Source organism: Stomoxys calcitrans, chromosome 2 (genome assembly GCF_963082655.1).
Source record: "Stomoxys calcitrans chromosome 2, idStoCalc2.1, whole genome shotgun sequence".
NCBI lineage: Eukaryota > Metazoa > Arthropoda > Insecta > Diptera > Muscidae > Stomoxys > Stomoxys calcitrans.
The window spans coordinates 228877616-228894759 of record NC_081553.1 but is presented as its reverse complement, the minus strand read 5'-3'; positions in this window follow the sequence as shown (position 1 = coordinate 228894759).

Here is a 17144-nt window from a genome sequence, read left to right as displayed (position 1 = left end):
CAGATAGGTTTATATTGCAGCTATATCAGGTTATGGACCGATTTGAACTATTCTTAGCACAGTTGTTGGAAGTCATAACAAAACACGTCGTGCAAAATTTCAGCCAAATCGGATAGGAATTGCGCACTCTAAACGCTCAGGAAGTCAAGACCCCCGATAGGTTTATATGACAGCTATATCAGGTTATTGACCGATTTCAGCCATACTCAGCACAGTTGTTGGAAGTCATAAAAAACACATCATGCAAAATTTCAGCGAAATCGCATAAGAATTGTGCCCTCTAGTGGCTCAAGAAGTCAAGATACCAGATTGGTTTATATGGCAGCTATATCAAAACGTGGACCGATATAGCCGATTTACAATCCCAACTAATAAGAAGTGTTCGTGCAAAATTTTAAGCGGCTAGCTTTACTCCTTCGAAAGTTAGCGTGCTTTCGACAGACGGACGGACGGTCGGATGGACGGACGGACGGATAGACGGACGGACATGGCTAAATCGACTTAAAATGACATGACGATCAAGAATATATATACACCTGTAACACCTCGACGCATATTTCGAGGTGTTACAAACAGAATGACGAAATTAGTATACCCCCATCCTATGGTGGAGGGTATAATAAACAAATTTGGGCCAGACTTGGCACAGATGCTGCAAGTCTTAACAAACCATATGTAAAATTTCTGCTGAGTCAAATCATTTCAGAAGTATCTGTGCAAAATTTCAAGGGGCTAAAATTATTCGTTCGATCTCTATCACGATTTCGACAGACGGACGGACGTATATATAGGGGGATGTCAATAAGCGCTTTGTTTAGCTATGCATCTTTCGAAATCCTTGTTAATAATCTGCTAATGGCAAACACGAATTTAAGCTGGCTATGAGTAGCCATTCAGTGTCCTTGCGACCGGTGATATGAGAAGAGATCGGTCTGTCTGACTCCCCTTAGTACCGAGTTTTCCTGGCTTGAGATCAGTAACCACCCGAGCCATTTTCCATAAATCATGCACTAGTTGGCCCCGTGCGCTACGCTATACCCTAAAACACCGAGGGATTTTTCTTAAAAATTTTTAAGCTGTTGGTGAAGTCATTCTGGGCTATGGGCCCATTTCAGATCCACACATATTAATTTGAGATACAACATTTTCAAAGATCAATAGAAACTTCTCGTGTCATCACAAATTTGAGGGCAAAACTTGTATTCTACTGCCAAACAGATTTCATTATACCCACTACCGAAGGATGGGGATATATTTATTTTGTCATTCCGTTTACAGCACATCAAAATATCCATTTCCGGAAAATCAAAATCAAAATATCCATTCCCTATGAAGTATATATGTTCCTGCACAGACTATTTTTTTGTCCATAAGCAGGTTAAGTTCGAAGATGGGCTATATCGGACTATATCTTGATATAGTCCCCATATTGACCGCTCCGCCAATTTAGGGTCTTCGGCCCATAGAAGCCACATTTATTATCCGATTTTGCTGAAATTTGGGACAGTGAGTTGTGTTAAACCCTTCGACATCCTTCTTCAATTTGGCCCAGATCGGTCCAGATTTGGATATAGCTGTCATATAGACCGATCCGCCGATTTAGGATCTTAGGCCCATAGAAGCAACATTTATTATCCGATTTTGCTGAAATTTGAAACAGTAAGTTGTGTTAGACCCTTCGACATCCTTCTTCAATTTGGCCCATATCGGTCCAGATTTGGATATAGCTGTCATATAGACCGATCTCTCGATTTAAGGTTTTGGGCCCATAAAAGGCGCATTTGTTGTCCGATGTCGCCGAAAATTAGGACAGTGAGTTGTGTTAGACCCTTCGACATCCTTCTTCAATTTGGCCCAGATCGGTCCAGATTTGGATTTAAGGTTTTGGGCCCATGAAAGGCGCATTTATTGTCCGATGTCGCCGAAATGTGGGACAGTGAGTTGTGTTAGGCCACTCAACATCTTCCTTCAATTTGGCCTAGATCGGTCCAGATTTGGATATAGCTGGGTATCCAAAATTTGAGTACCATATTGTCCCGATCGACCCTCTTTTGATTTTGGGCGCTGATTCCGATATCAAAAACTGCTCCCTCAAGTCCAACCTACACAATCCTTGAAAAACAAGAAAAAAAAATTGAGTTAACTATATACGTATATTTATATTTAGATTACTATAAGTGGATGGATATATTGAGGGTTTCTGTCAGGTATTTTCAATTGCAACTCACTTAGATGTTGGATCATTAGCATTGAGATTTCATTAGGGCCCATGACCTACGATGGCTTGACGCTTCTTGGTAATTGCAAATTAAGAAACAGAGATAAACATCTCACATATCACCGAGTGCTGTCCGATTCAAAATTAACCTGAATTATCTTCTTTTATAGCCGAGCGTACCGCAATGAGACACGTCTTTGGGGAGAAGTTTTAATATGGCATGGTACCTCACAAACACCGCCAGCGTTTGGAGGGGATAACAACTGCTGAAAACATGTTTTGATGTTCTAGCAAGGATTCGAACACACGAGTTCAGCGTCATAGTCGGTCATATATGACAGCTACATATATCCAAATATAGTACGATCTAGACCATACTCGGTACGAATGTTATAGGATCTAACACAAATTGTTGTGCAAATTTCAGAGCAATATGGCAATAATAGCATCTTTAATAGGTCCAAGAACTTAAATCGGGAGTTCGGTATATATGGGTACTAGATCCAAACATAGTCCGATTCCGACCACTTTGTATGCGGATATCGATGGGTCTAGTACAGCTCATTATGTCAAATTTCAGTGAAATCGGAAAATAAATTTGGCTTTAATGGGCTTAAAACCATTATAAGACAGATCGGTATATATGGGGGCTATATCAAGATATAGCCGATAGAGTCCATCTTCAGTCCATTTCGATTGAATAGCTATGTTTTTTAAGACTTTAGTATGATTTTCAAAGACAGACAGTGGGACGTGGCTAGATGCTCTTAGATTTTTACGACTATCAAAAATATATACACTTTGTAGGGTCGGGCAAATGGAAAAACAAAATTAACAAACCCCAGATCCTTCGGTGGTGGGTATGACAAACTGAGACACACACAAAAGCAAACAACTAAGTTCTCATTGGATTGAAATACATAATCATCACAGAAAACTTAATTACCAACACTCACAACACTAAAGATAATTCAATTAAAAATGATAAAATCAGTAATTAATCATAATAAAACTATAAAAGCCAGACCAACGCAAAACCTTTTTGAAAACCTCAGCCTCACTCTTGCCTTACGGCATGACAAATAAATCTACTAATGCATCTCCACCACAAACATCAACGCCTCTTACAAATCACATAAATGAACTTAACTTAGTGGAAGTGTCAATAATGACATAAAAATTGATTAAACGCAAAAAAAACGAAACAGAAAGCTCATCAAAAGAACTACAGCCAACAGAATCACCATTTGACCAATGAAGCTACCGGCCATCTTGTACCAGCAGCAAAGGACATGCTCAGGATATTGGATGGGCATAAATACAATCACAACGATTTAGAGTAATGAAGCATGGCCAGATAGCAAGATGAAGTAAACAACAACACAGGCAAGGCAATTTTGTTTTTGTTTGGACAAAGAGTAGTAAATTTAAATTAAGGTTTGTCATAACAAGCAAACGGCAGGAGCAAAAGGACATGACAAAAAGAAAGGCACTTTACAAGTTCCCAAATAAAAATCCTTAGCCAATGGTGTGTAACAGTGTGAGTTGGGCAGCAAAGAATTCTACCTCCAAAACAACCTCTTTGCCCAGCCTCCAGTAGCGCTGGCGATGATGCTGGTGTTGATTTGCCTTTGCCTAATATCAGCAAGAACGGGGACAAAAAGGATGTTATATTTATGAATTTCTTCAAATTCATTCAAAATACTTTACACAAACATGTATGCATACATATCTTTATGTGTGTGTGTGTGTGTGTTGGTCTATACATACTTTAACATATGACTAACATAAAACATTTTAAGTATATAAGGTATATATACAAATATGTTTCTATGTTTTAGTGTGTGTCCTCAAGGCTATGGAAATATCTCTACACGCAAAAAAAAAATAATTCACTAGCCATGAACGAAATTTTCGTCAACCCAACTTCTTTTGTACCAAATTTTGGGACTTTGTTTAAGATAAAATTACATCTTTTATGATAAATTCATGCAAGAATTTGTATTGAATACAAATTTTGTTAAGAACAAATAAAGCGTTCTAAGTTCGGCCGTGCCGAATCTTTTATATCCTCCACCCTGGATCGCATTTGTCAAGTTCTCTGCCCGGTATCTCTTTATAGGCAAACAAAGAATAACAGCTAAGAATCGCTATTGGTTATAAATCGATTCAAACCACGTATATTGAATATTATAGCCGAAATCATTGCTCAAACTTTCCGCCAAATAGGATCAGAATTTCGCACTCTAGGCGCTCAAGAAGTTAAACAGGAGATCAGTTTATATGGGTGCTGTAACAGTTTATGGACCGATTTCGAACATATGTAGCACGTATGGTAGAGGTTATAGAGACATTTACTGTGCCATCCAAATCGGTTAAGAATTACGCCCTCTAAAGGCTCAAAAAGTAAAATCGGGAGATCGGTTTATATGAGAGTTACATCTTGGTTATGAACCCATTCAGACCATATTAGGTGGTTATGCAAAGGGTCATAGAAAAATCTCGGAGCAATTCAATCAAATCGGGCTGTAAATGCGCTTTCTAAAGGATCAAGTAGTCAAATCGGCAGATCGGTTTACATATCAGCTATATTATGTTATAGACCGATTTGAACCATACTTGGCACAAATGTTGAAAGTCGTAACAAAACGCAATGTGCAAAATTTCAGGCAAATCGGATAAGAACTTCGGCCATTTAGAAGCTTAAGAAGTCAAGTTGGGAGATCGGTTAATGTGGCAGCTTTATCAAACCATGGACCGATTTGGTCGATTTACAAAACTAACCTACCTATACTTTATGGGGTCTTACATGAATATTGCGAGACGTTGTAAACGAAATGACGAATTGGGTAACAAATGTGATCTCCACCTTGATTACAAAAACCGACAGATGGATTCCGCTAAAAATGTATACAAAATAAATTTAGTTGAAGGGCATAATTTTATTCTACATTCCATACTTCTGTCAAAGCAGCAAAAATTATAGCTTCTAGGAACCGAACAAGGTTATAGATCGATTTGAACCATACTAAGCACAGTTCTTGGAAGTCATAACAGAACTCTATATGGAGATCGGTTTTTATGGGAGCCATATTAAATTATGGACCGATTTTGATTGTACTAGCACAGTTATTGGAAGTCGTAACAAATACTGCGTGGAAAATGTTGGCCAAATCGGACAAACATTGCGGCTTCCAGGGGCTCAAGGTGTCTAATCGGGAGATCGGTTTATATGGGAGCTTTAACCAAATCCATTTGCAATCCCCAACGACTTATATTAATATGAATTATTGTAAAAAATTTGAAGCAGGTAGTTTTACACGTTTTACCGTTATCGTAGTTCCGACAGACGGACATGGCTAGGTCGACTCCGAATGTCGATACGATTAAGAATATATATACTTTAAGGGTCGCAGATAATATTTCGAAGTGTTACAAACGGAAAGACTAGATTAGTATACCCCCATCCTATAGTGGTCCTTTCACCGTATCTGTTGATCCAACCTCGAAAAAGTATGGTCCAATGCCCACACCGAACCATAACCGCATCAAACAGTCACACGTTAAGGATGGAGAGGATTAACAAACATAACCTTAGGGTTTTCCGAGCCCCTGATGCAATGTAGCCACCGAGGTGGAAATGGGCCTTATCAGTCAAGATGATTCTTCAACTGTGACTGCAAGTTTTTCAGCATTTTTATAACCCTCCACCATGGCATGGGGATATACTAACTGCATTATTCCGTTTGTAACTTGTATCTTTGGCAATTACAGAAAAATTTTTTTTCTAGCCGAACATAGAATCTCTGACATCCAGTTTCGAGATGGCGGTCTCAACTTGGTCACTCCATCGAAATTTTGGTCCTCCCCATTTTGCGAACTCTATTATGGATTTCTTTGCTGGAGCTTCTTCGTCCATTCTGACAACATAACCCTACCAATGCAACCGTTGTATTTTGATGCGTTTAACTATCCTATCGTCGTCATACAGCTCGTGGTTCATACGACGCCTATATTCTCAATTTTTTTACGAAAGATTTTCTCTCTAGTAATAGGCGGTACTTGGAGGGTACTTCGCATGTACCCTTGCTTGGGAGCCATACAATCGTACGGGTAGTACATATGTCTTGTATAATGTAAATTTCGTTTGTCGAAAGGTGGCTTTGCTCCACAACTGCTTACTTAATCCAAAGTAGCATTCGGTGGGTTTTTTTTTTGGTCCTCCATTTACTGCCAAACCCACTTTCGTTGATTATCTTTCGATACCGCAATGGCTTCTTGCGGTGACAGACTGATAATATCGATGTCGTCGGCATAGGCGAGTAGCATATGTTCTCTTGTGAGTAGTGTGACACGCCTATTCACACTTGCTTCTCGTATAATCTCCTACAGCAGAATATTAAATATATCACACTATAGGCTGTCTTCCTGTCTGAAACCTCTTTTCGTAAGGAACGGTTTGGAGAGGATCTTTCCTATTTTAAGTGATGTTTATCATCATGCGTCACCCTGCAAAATCGTATGAGATTTACAGAAATACCAAACTCAGACATTGCTTGAAATGTCGAAGGCGGCTTTGTAGTCAACGAAAAGATGGTAGGTGTTGATTTGTGCTTCTAGGGTCTTTTCCAGGATTTGGCGCAGTGAACATACCCTGTCTATGGTGAATTTACCAGATCTAAGGCCACACTGATAGGACCCACTTTTTTCGTTGACTTTAGACATTAATCTATTGCACAGTTCTTTCGATATTATCTTGTATGCGAGGGGAGGAGGCTTATTTCACTTGTGTACGAGACGTAGTATCCAATCATCGGGTATGCGTTCTTCTAGCCATAATGCGCAGACGAGCTGATGCATACGCCTTATCAGCGTGTCTCCTCCGGTCGTAAACTGTTAAGCCGGCAACCTATCGGTTCCTGCTGCCTTATTTTTTTCAATCGGGTTACTGCTACGTGGACCTCCTTTTGACTAGGTGATATACATTCCATACCATCATCAGGGATTGGCTCTGTTGTATACTCATGATAACCATTATCGGATACCAGCAGCTGGGAAAAGTGTTAGTTTCATATCCTTTTCATGTCTCTGCAGGAGGATGTGCCTACACCAAAGCCATCGGTTTAATGTTCAATTCTTTGGTAAAATTTTCATCTTTCGACTGGAATTTAGTAATTTGTTCCTTCAGATATAAAGGTTGATTTTTAAGAGAAATAGAGAAGTTTTTCAAAAAAAAGCATACAATTCAGAAAAATTCATTAAATCTTTATTTGAAACTATAGTACGGTCCACAAAATTTAATGTTTAAAGATTATTTCATGCCAATGTTGACCGTGACTGCTCCTCAAATGCTCCATCCGCTTAATCAAATTTTGGCATACTCTTTCCAACATTTCAGCCGGTATCTCACGCATTAATGCTTCAATATTGTCGTCCAAAGCGTCAATCGAAGAGGGCTTTTCTGTATAGACATGAGCTTTAACATAGCCCTACAAAATCAGTCTAAAGGTGTTAAATCGCATGATCTAGGCAGCCAATTAAACGGTCCCGAACGTGAAATAAAATGTTCACCGGACTCGCCTCTCAATAAGTCCTTTGCTACGCGTGCTGTGTGGTATGTAGCAACATCTTGTTTAAACCACATGTCATGCAAGTCAAGCTCTTGCATTTTGGGCAATAAAAAAGTTGGACATCAACTCACGGTAGCGCTCACCATTCACAGTTACATTAAGATTCGCTTCAAATTTAAAGAAGTACGGTCCAATGAGGCCACCACCCCATAAGCCACACCAAACTATGACTTTTTCTGGATGCATTAGTAGCTCTTACAATGCTTCTGGCTGATCTTCACTCCAAAATCGAAAATTCTGCTTATTTACATACCCATTGAGCCAAAAATGAGCTTCGTCGCTGAATGTAAGAAGCGCGCGATGAACTTTCTTTACAGAGCACACATTTTGATAATAAAATTCAATAATTTGCAAGCGTTGTTCGTTTGTAAGACGATTTATGGTTAAATTATAGACCAAACTGAATATGTTTGACAGTGAAAACAAGAAACGTGCGTAAACTGTTTAAAACATTGTTGCCAAAAAGATATTAGCTAAAAGTCACCCGTTAGCTTCCATATACACCGATTCCCGAATGTGACATCATGAGCTCATAGAAGCCATATTTTAGAACCTATTTGGTTGGACTTAGGAAGTACATTTTTGCCCTCCAACACTTACACCTGGTTTAGAGCATTCCCTATATCAATTTATTCCAAATCTTTCGAGCAGATTTTTGAGAATTTGTCACAAATATTAGGCAGCATATCAACAAAAGTTCAGTTAAATTACACATTTAATGGTTCAATTGACAACGTAAGTTACTCCCCTTTTTCTCTCTATGTGCATAATAAATACATGGCTGTAAAACGCTGAGGGAATGTAAATATAATCGTGTTTTTATTTTCAACTTCCCTAAGCAAAACTAATATCCTTCTTGTCTGTCTCTCTATTCCATATCAAAGGAAAATAATAATAACAAAAAAAAACGAGAAAGAGAAGAAGAATCGCAAACACTTGAACACATTTACAAACGTTTTGTGATATGTTTTATAAATTGCCCATAAACCAATGTCCTTTCACACTCATACTTTCAAACATACACACACACACACACGAGCGTACACTTGCCTGTGAATATCGTTTCATATTTGTAAGAACTTTTCGACATTCATATTTACCCTCACATATCCTTATATGCATCCATTTTAAACACATGCTGGGCCTTGTTTTCTGGGACTAAAAGCCAAGAAGCTTTGGCTCCGAACAACAAAGATGATTTCTCCAAAGCATAACAACAACAATGCAGGCAAACCAAGTGGCACCCACAGCTCCTGCCACCATCAATACCCTGAAGTCCTTATACGGCAACCGACATTTACACAATTTTCAAACAAGTGATAGTGTAGTAGTGTTGGCTTATTGGATAGCATCAAGGATCCACAAATAATAAATATGACCAAAATGAAACAGCCCAAAAAATGCCACATAACTAAACATTCATGCATACTCATAGAACATGCATAAGCCCACATAAATGTGTGTGTGCCTGTGTGTGGATTGTAGTAAACCCTAAGTTGATACACAAACATCTGAAGTCCTTTAACTCTGAGACAAATGTGTTTGTGTGAGTTGGCTTGAAAGCAGAGAGGAGCAACTGAGATGGAGCCGAAAAACAAGATACCCTCACTTTTAGATTAGTTAGTCGTATAAACACACATCCATACACAAATATACAGAAGCACCAGTAGTCCCAACAATAGCAACAGCAACAACGACAATCAAACCGTAAAGGCAAGACCAAGACACAGTTAACTTTACAACTACCGAAGAGCTGGGAAATTAACTCAACATCAACTGCCTGAAAAGAGGGTGTTATGATAATTTTAGGCAGAGACTACAAATAGTTCTCGAATAAACGGCCACAAACAATTTCGGTTAGATTTTCCAAAAAAAAGGCAAATCTCAGAATTTAGAGTGAAGCGAACAGCACAAAAAAGATTACTAACAAGTTCAAACGGCCGAATCTTGGGAGCCCACCTCAATGGATTCTACTAAAAACGTACAAAAATGAACTTAGTTCAAGTGCACATGTGAACTTAACATGCAACATTTCTTTAATTGTATTGGGGCAGTAGACCAGGCGGCCGATCGGTTTATATGGGAGTTACATCAGGGTATGGGGGCCCCGGTAGCCGAGCAGGGGTCGTGGGTTCGATTCCCGCCAGAAGCCTTGGTCTGTCGCTACTGTGGTATCACAATGGACTTAAAATTGTCTAAGTGAGTCTGTAAAGGACTGCCACCTTACCTAATCTAAATCAGAGTATACACCGATTTGGACCATGCTCACCACGTATGTTGAAAGTCAAAACAGAACACTAAATGCAAAACTTCAGATATCTAGAATAACAATTGCGGTACCCAGAGGATCGTGATCTCAAATCGGAAGATGGGTTTTTAAAGGGTGACTTTTTACATATTATCTTTTTGGCAACATGGATTTAAACAGCTCACGCACGTTTCGTGTTTTGTTTCATTGTCAAACATCTTTAGTTTGGTCTATAATTTAATCAAGAATCGTCTTGCAAACGAACAACGCCTAAAAATTATTGAATTTTAAAATCGAAATGCGTGCTCTGTTAAGAAAGTTCGTCGCGCGCTTCTTCCATTCAGCGACGAAGTTTTTGGCTCATTTTTGTTGATTTTGGATTGAAGATCAGTCAGATCAATTGCAAGAGTTACCAAGCATCCATAAAAATGTCAGAGGTTGGTGCGGTTTATGGGTTAGTGGCATCATTGGACCGTACTTCTTCACAAATTTGACATCTCATAAGTTAGATATTTTCTCGGTGTGGGAGAGCTCCCCATCCCAAAACCCATTTAAATGGGGTTTTTGGCCGATTGGGACATAATGGGTCTCAAGTTAACGTTCTTAGAAAGTACACTGCAAATCGGATAGAAATATAACGAGGCAAGTATTGAGGAAATAGTTTTAACATTTTTTTCCTATCTTCCAAAATTACCAATTTTTATAACCACTTCCTATACGAGACACATTCATGTTCTGCCTTCACACATATTCATATTTATTCCCTAGGAGTAATAAATACACAGACACTGACACAGGAGTATAAATCTAACCCACATAAGAAGACCACACTATAACTTTAACGAAGAATACACATGGCCGTTACTATTCTGGTCAAGTTTTCATGCATACGCACTCACACACACACATACACATTCAAAGAAATATGCCCACATATAAAATTTCCACATTGATACAAAATGTTGATGTTGTTTCATCATTTAGGAGATCCTTTCAAGAGCTCTGCCATTTATGAACAAAAACGGACATTAGAGAATTTATAATTTTATGTTTTCAATCCATTTCATTTAGGACCAAGTTCGAAGATGCCCTTGCTGTTGGTAATTTGTAAGGAAAAAATGAAATACAAAAATTTTAATGTTTAAAATTTTTCAATTTTAATAATTTAAAATTTTCAGTACCACAATTATGTCTATCTGTCTGTTGAAGCTTAGCAGCAAATTTTCATTTAACCATGCAATAGAAATGGTTTGCTTATAAATGTGAATTTTAAGTGTTTCCTCTTCGTTAGAAACACAAAACTTTATTTTACCAAATAAAACTTTTTTTCTGAGGAAAAATTAACAAAAATATGCAAATTAAGATAAAGACATGTGCAGTGATGATCAAAACTATAGCAGCGTTTGCATAAGAATTAATTTGTATGTGTATAAAATGCAGTAGGAAAAATAGAAAAACAAATATGCAGTGTTCGGATGGACAAAAGAAAAAGGTGGAGACACAGTGCAAATCTCAGCCAAATTGGATAAAAATTCCTCACTGCAGAGACTTAGGAAGTAAAATCAGAAGATTGATTTATATGGGAGGTATTTCAGCTTAATTAGGAATTATGTCAGTGTAACTGCTGGAAATCGTCAGTGAAATCATGGTGGAAAATTTCAGCCTAATCCAATGCGTACTACGTCCTATAGGAGCTCAAGAAGTTTAATCGGGAGATCGGGGAATATGAAATCTATATCAGGTTAATGACCGATTAAAACTGTACTTGAAGCGGCTGTTTGAGGTCATACAGAAACCATCTTGCAAAATTTTAAGGGCAATTCAATTAAGAATTGTGTCTTCTAGAGAAGAGAGTCAAGATCTATAATTTTTTGATATATTTATACGAATTATACTAACAACAAAAGTCATGGTGCAAAATTTCAGCCAAATCAGATAACAACTGCGCTCTCTAGAGCGTAGGGTCGTCAAATTGGATGATCGGTTTATATTGGAGCTAGTAGCTGTCTAAAATACGTTTGTATACCACCATAGAATGTTGGACCTTTGACCTTTAACGTACCAATTATGGTCTGAAACAACCCATAACCTGATATAGCTCCCATATAAACCGATCTCCCGGGCTTACTTCTTAAGCCCCTATTGGGCGCAATTCTTATCCAATTTTGCTGAAATTTTACAAAATTACTTCTACTATAGTCTCCAAACGCCATAACAATTATGGTCCGAATCGATTCTTAACCTGATATAGCTGTTATCCTTTGTTTGCCTTCGAAAACATACCGAGCAAAGAACTTAACAAATGCGATTCTTAATGGAAGGAATACTAGATTCGGTCTGACCGAACTAATCACGCTCTTATTTGTCGAAAATGGATTTTACTTTAAGCATTTTTAAGCTAGTGATCAAGACATTCAGTGTTACGGGTTCACTTTATATCCTGACTTATTGATATGCTTGATTTAGCCCCAAATACTTTTCCTTTCATTTGGGTACAAAGTAGTCTCAGTCGGCCTACATGACTTGCATAATGATCTACATGCCCTGCTGAACGTCTGGACATAGCCCAGGTTCTTAGATCCCTATGTTAACAGTAGATTCGGTTGCTATTGTCATAGATCTTTGTTTCAAATGCAATATTGTCAGGATCTAACTACATGTCGTATTGAAGGGTATTTAGTGGGTGGGGTGGTCCCAATCGCTTTGATCCAAATGTCTTTATCAAATTCTTAGTCTACTCTTAAAGACGTTTCATTTGATTCCACTTTTTATGATGTTGGACAGACATGTCCGTTTTGAGGATTTTTGGGTTTTGGGGAGGCCCCTTAGACATCTTCAATCAAATTCTTATACAGATAAGGACTTTACTTCCAAAAACGCTTCATTTGATACCAATTCGATATCTGTACTGTGTATGAGTGAAAAAAGGTTGATGACAATAACAAATCTCGTCTGCTGACTGCTAGTAGTTAGCTTTGCCGCTATTAGAGCAGTAATTCTGCTGGCTATATCGGACGAAAAATATATGAGAGTTACATCTAAATATGGACAAATTTTGATGAACTCATGCACAAGTATTAGGTCGCCAAATATAACATCCCATTGTAAAGATCGGACGAAAATTTTAGCTATTACAGCCTAAAAAGGCCATATGAAACAAGTAAAAGCGTGCTAAGTTAGGCAAAACAGGATATAAGAAAAGATTTGCTCTGCTATTAGAGCGATATCAAGATATGGTCCGGTTTGGACAACAATTAAATTATATGTTGGAGACCTGTGTAAAATTTCAGCCAATTCGAATAACAATTGCGCTCTTTGTGAGCTCAAAAAGTAAAATAGAGAGATCGATTTATATGGGAGCCGCATCGGGCTATGGACCGATTCAGACCATAATAAACACGTATGTTGATGGTCATGAAAGAATCCGTCATACAAAATTTCAGGGAAATCGGATAATAATTGCGACCTCTAAAGGCTCAAGAAGTCAAGATCCCAGATCGGTTTATATGGCAGCTATATCAGGTTATGAACCGACTTGTACTTTATTTGACATAGTTGTTGAAAGCAACAATAAAAAACGTCTTGCTAAATTTCAGCCAAATCGGATAGGAACTGCGCCCTCAAGAAGCTCAAGAAGTCAAGCCCCAGATCTGTTTATATGACAGCTATATCAGGTTATGAACCGATTTGAACCATATTTGGCACAGTTGTTAGATATCATAACAGAATACTACGTGCCAAAATTCATTCAAATCAGATAGGAATTGCGCCCTCTAGAGGCTCAAGAAGTCAAGACCCAAGATCGGTTTATATGACAGCTATATAAGGTTATGGACCGATTTGAACCATACTTGACACAGTTGTTGGATATCGTAACAAAACACGTCGTGCAAAATTTCATTCCAATCGGATAAGAATTGTGCACTCTAGAGGCTCAAGAAGTCAAGACCCAAGATCGGTTTATATGGCAGCTATATCAGATTATGGACCGATTTGAACCATACTTGGCACAGTTGTTGGATATAATAACGAAACACGTCGTGCTAAATTTCATTCCAATCGGATAAGAAATGCGCACTCTAGAGGCTCAAGAAGTCAAGACCCAAGATCGGTTTATATGGCAGCTATATCAAAACATGGACCGATATAGCCCATTTACAATACCAACCGACCTACACTAATAAGAAGTATTTGTGCAAAATTTCAAGCGGCTGGCTTTACTCCTTCGGAAGTTAGCGTGCTTTCGCCAGACAGACGGACGGACGGACGGACATGGCTAGATCGACATAAAATTTCACGACGATCAAGAATATATATACTTTATGGGGTCTCAGACGAATATTTCGAGTAGTTACAATCAGAATGACGAAATTAGTATACCCCCCATCTTATGGTGGAGGGTATAAAATATATATGAGAGCTATAACTAAATCTGATCCGATTGTGTCCAAAATCAATAGCGTTCGTCCTTGGACCAAAAACAGGCTAGTGCAAAGTTTTACGAAATCGGAAAACAAATGCGACCTGTGGCTTGGTAGCTAGAAAACATAGATAGACAGACGGACATAGCTAAATCGTATACGGAAATGATTCTAAGCTGATCGGTCAATGTGTCTAGCTCTTTCTCCTTCGTAGCACTAAGCTATAATACCCTGTACCACTGTGGTGGTGTAGGATATAATAAGACGGGTATCAAATAACAAACAACACTATCCACCAGCAGTGGACTGAGCGCAAGAGACAAAAGTGGATATTGCAGTCAATACATTGCACACAAGTTATATTATGTTGTTGTTGTGGTTACTACCAACAAAGTAGAAATGATATGATATTCAATACATTGCTCATATACATTCATACGTAGCTCAAAAATACAATAAATGTTGGCGCAGGCAGATTTAAGGAAGTTTCATAATACTCAATGGGAGAAAATGGAAATAAAAACTATTAAAAAATATGACGTGAGAAAACCGGAAGAGATATTTCTTTAAAATTTGCAAAATGCAAAGCAAAAGTCAAAAAGTCGAATATCCCCGAAATCAGTGAAGAAATTGTAGACCTCAAGCGCATTTTTTTTTTTTGAGCACTACACAGCAAAACAAAAATTTTGGAAATCGAATCACAAACAAAGATTTGGCAGCCCCAACAAATTTTCAAAATACCAAGGTGGCCAACTAGGGGCCTGTCCGGACTACCTAGGGCCTTGAAATTTCGCACAAGAGCTAACACCTCAGCTCTAAACCATCCAAATTTCAACGAAATATTTCTCACACGGCATATTTTTTGCAACTCTTTCCATTATGTCCCACTGTGTGACAGAGGCATTGACCAGTAGGCGAATTGAGATACACAGAGGCTGTTATAGTCATTGCATTCTCACGTGGTCCAAAAATAGAATAAATGTTGGCAAAGGTAGATTTAAGGAAGTTTTATGGCTGAGACATAGTAGGCAAATGGAGTTGTTTGTTTACATTCTAAACGATTTTATACCCTCTACCAAAGGATGGGGGATATACTAATCAAGTCATCTCATTTGTGACACCTGGAAATAATGATTTGGAACCCTACAACCCAGCAGTCCGCTACGTCAAGACGTCTTAAATGAAGGGTACATGACCAAGTTAAATCGTTGAAGACATATATCCAACAGCCCAAACAAATTGTTGATGACATTTTTATATCGTTTTTGCGATTACCACGCTTGACATTTTAAGCTATCTAGAACTACTTCAAGAAATTTTGCGATATTAATATCTGTCAGTTCACCGAATGCAGAGTAATAACCAAATGTGTGGCTTTACATGTGAATAGGACTAGTTTAATCTTCATAGTAGTTACATCACAATTGCCTAGAAATTTAGCGCTTGTAAGCGCTTTCAAAATCTCCTAGACAGTGGTAAAGGTAAATTGGTAAATATTACGACTATTTCAATATTTGAACTGACCCAATGTGAACAGTTGGCATGGATATTGATGGCTTAACTTATAGCACTGAACTTAATCGAAAATTAATGCTAAATTACCCTTTCACGAAGTAAAATCGAGAAATAGGTTAATATGGGGTCTACATCGAAAAGTGGACATTTATAACTGTCTGATTCATATTCAACATAGCAGTTGAAAATGCAAACACAAGTCATCATCAGAAATATCAGGGATATCGTATTTCTGTGCTCTGAAGATTGAAAAATCTTTAGAACGATCTCCCACGCAGATGACATATTTCGATAAACACGAATGTTCGAGCTTAAACTTGAATCGGAATGCACTCATTTATAAGTGAGAACTTTGTCCCTGTTCCTTAGTGGAATGTTCACAGGCAAAATTTACAGACACACCATCAAGGCTTTATGTGTATCAAAGGGCTGCACAATACCATTCATTCCTGCTTTCAAGGCACTCTAACAACCATAGAGTGTTTCAAGAAATGAAGTCCTCGTTTAATAATACAACATTGTATTAGACAATTGACAACTGAGTTCAACAGATAACAAGACCCGAAGACAACGAGATGAGTGAATGAAAAAAGAGAGATAATTCAGATTTCAGTGAGTACACATTGTACAATGTATGTATTCGAGTACATTTAGCTTCAGGAAAAGTGTTTTTCTTATCGTCTGTTTTCTAGTACGAAATTCGTATGAAAGCAACGTGATTGATTTGACAAATCATGGGCAAACACACACACGCGTAGTTTTTTTAAATCTGAGACAGACACAACAACAATATTTTGAATTGACAGCGACATGCTTTAATATCACTCTCTGTCCAGGAAGTTATTTATCATATATAACTGTAGCGGCGATGAGTTCGAGATAGAAAATACTACCAATCACTGAAGGGGGGTTGTTATTCAAAAGTATCCACTCAACAGCAACTTAAGCGTTTTACTCTGTCTTCAGTATCTCGCTCTTCAATGACTTGAAATACAACAACTTGTGGGCTCAGTGATCACGAGTTCAGCAAAAACAGTCACCAATGAATGATTTTTTGAGGCCCTTGGTGAGTATACTCTTCAAGATAGGGAATCAATACTGCAACCGTAATG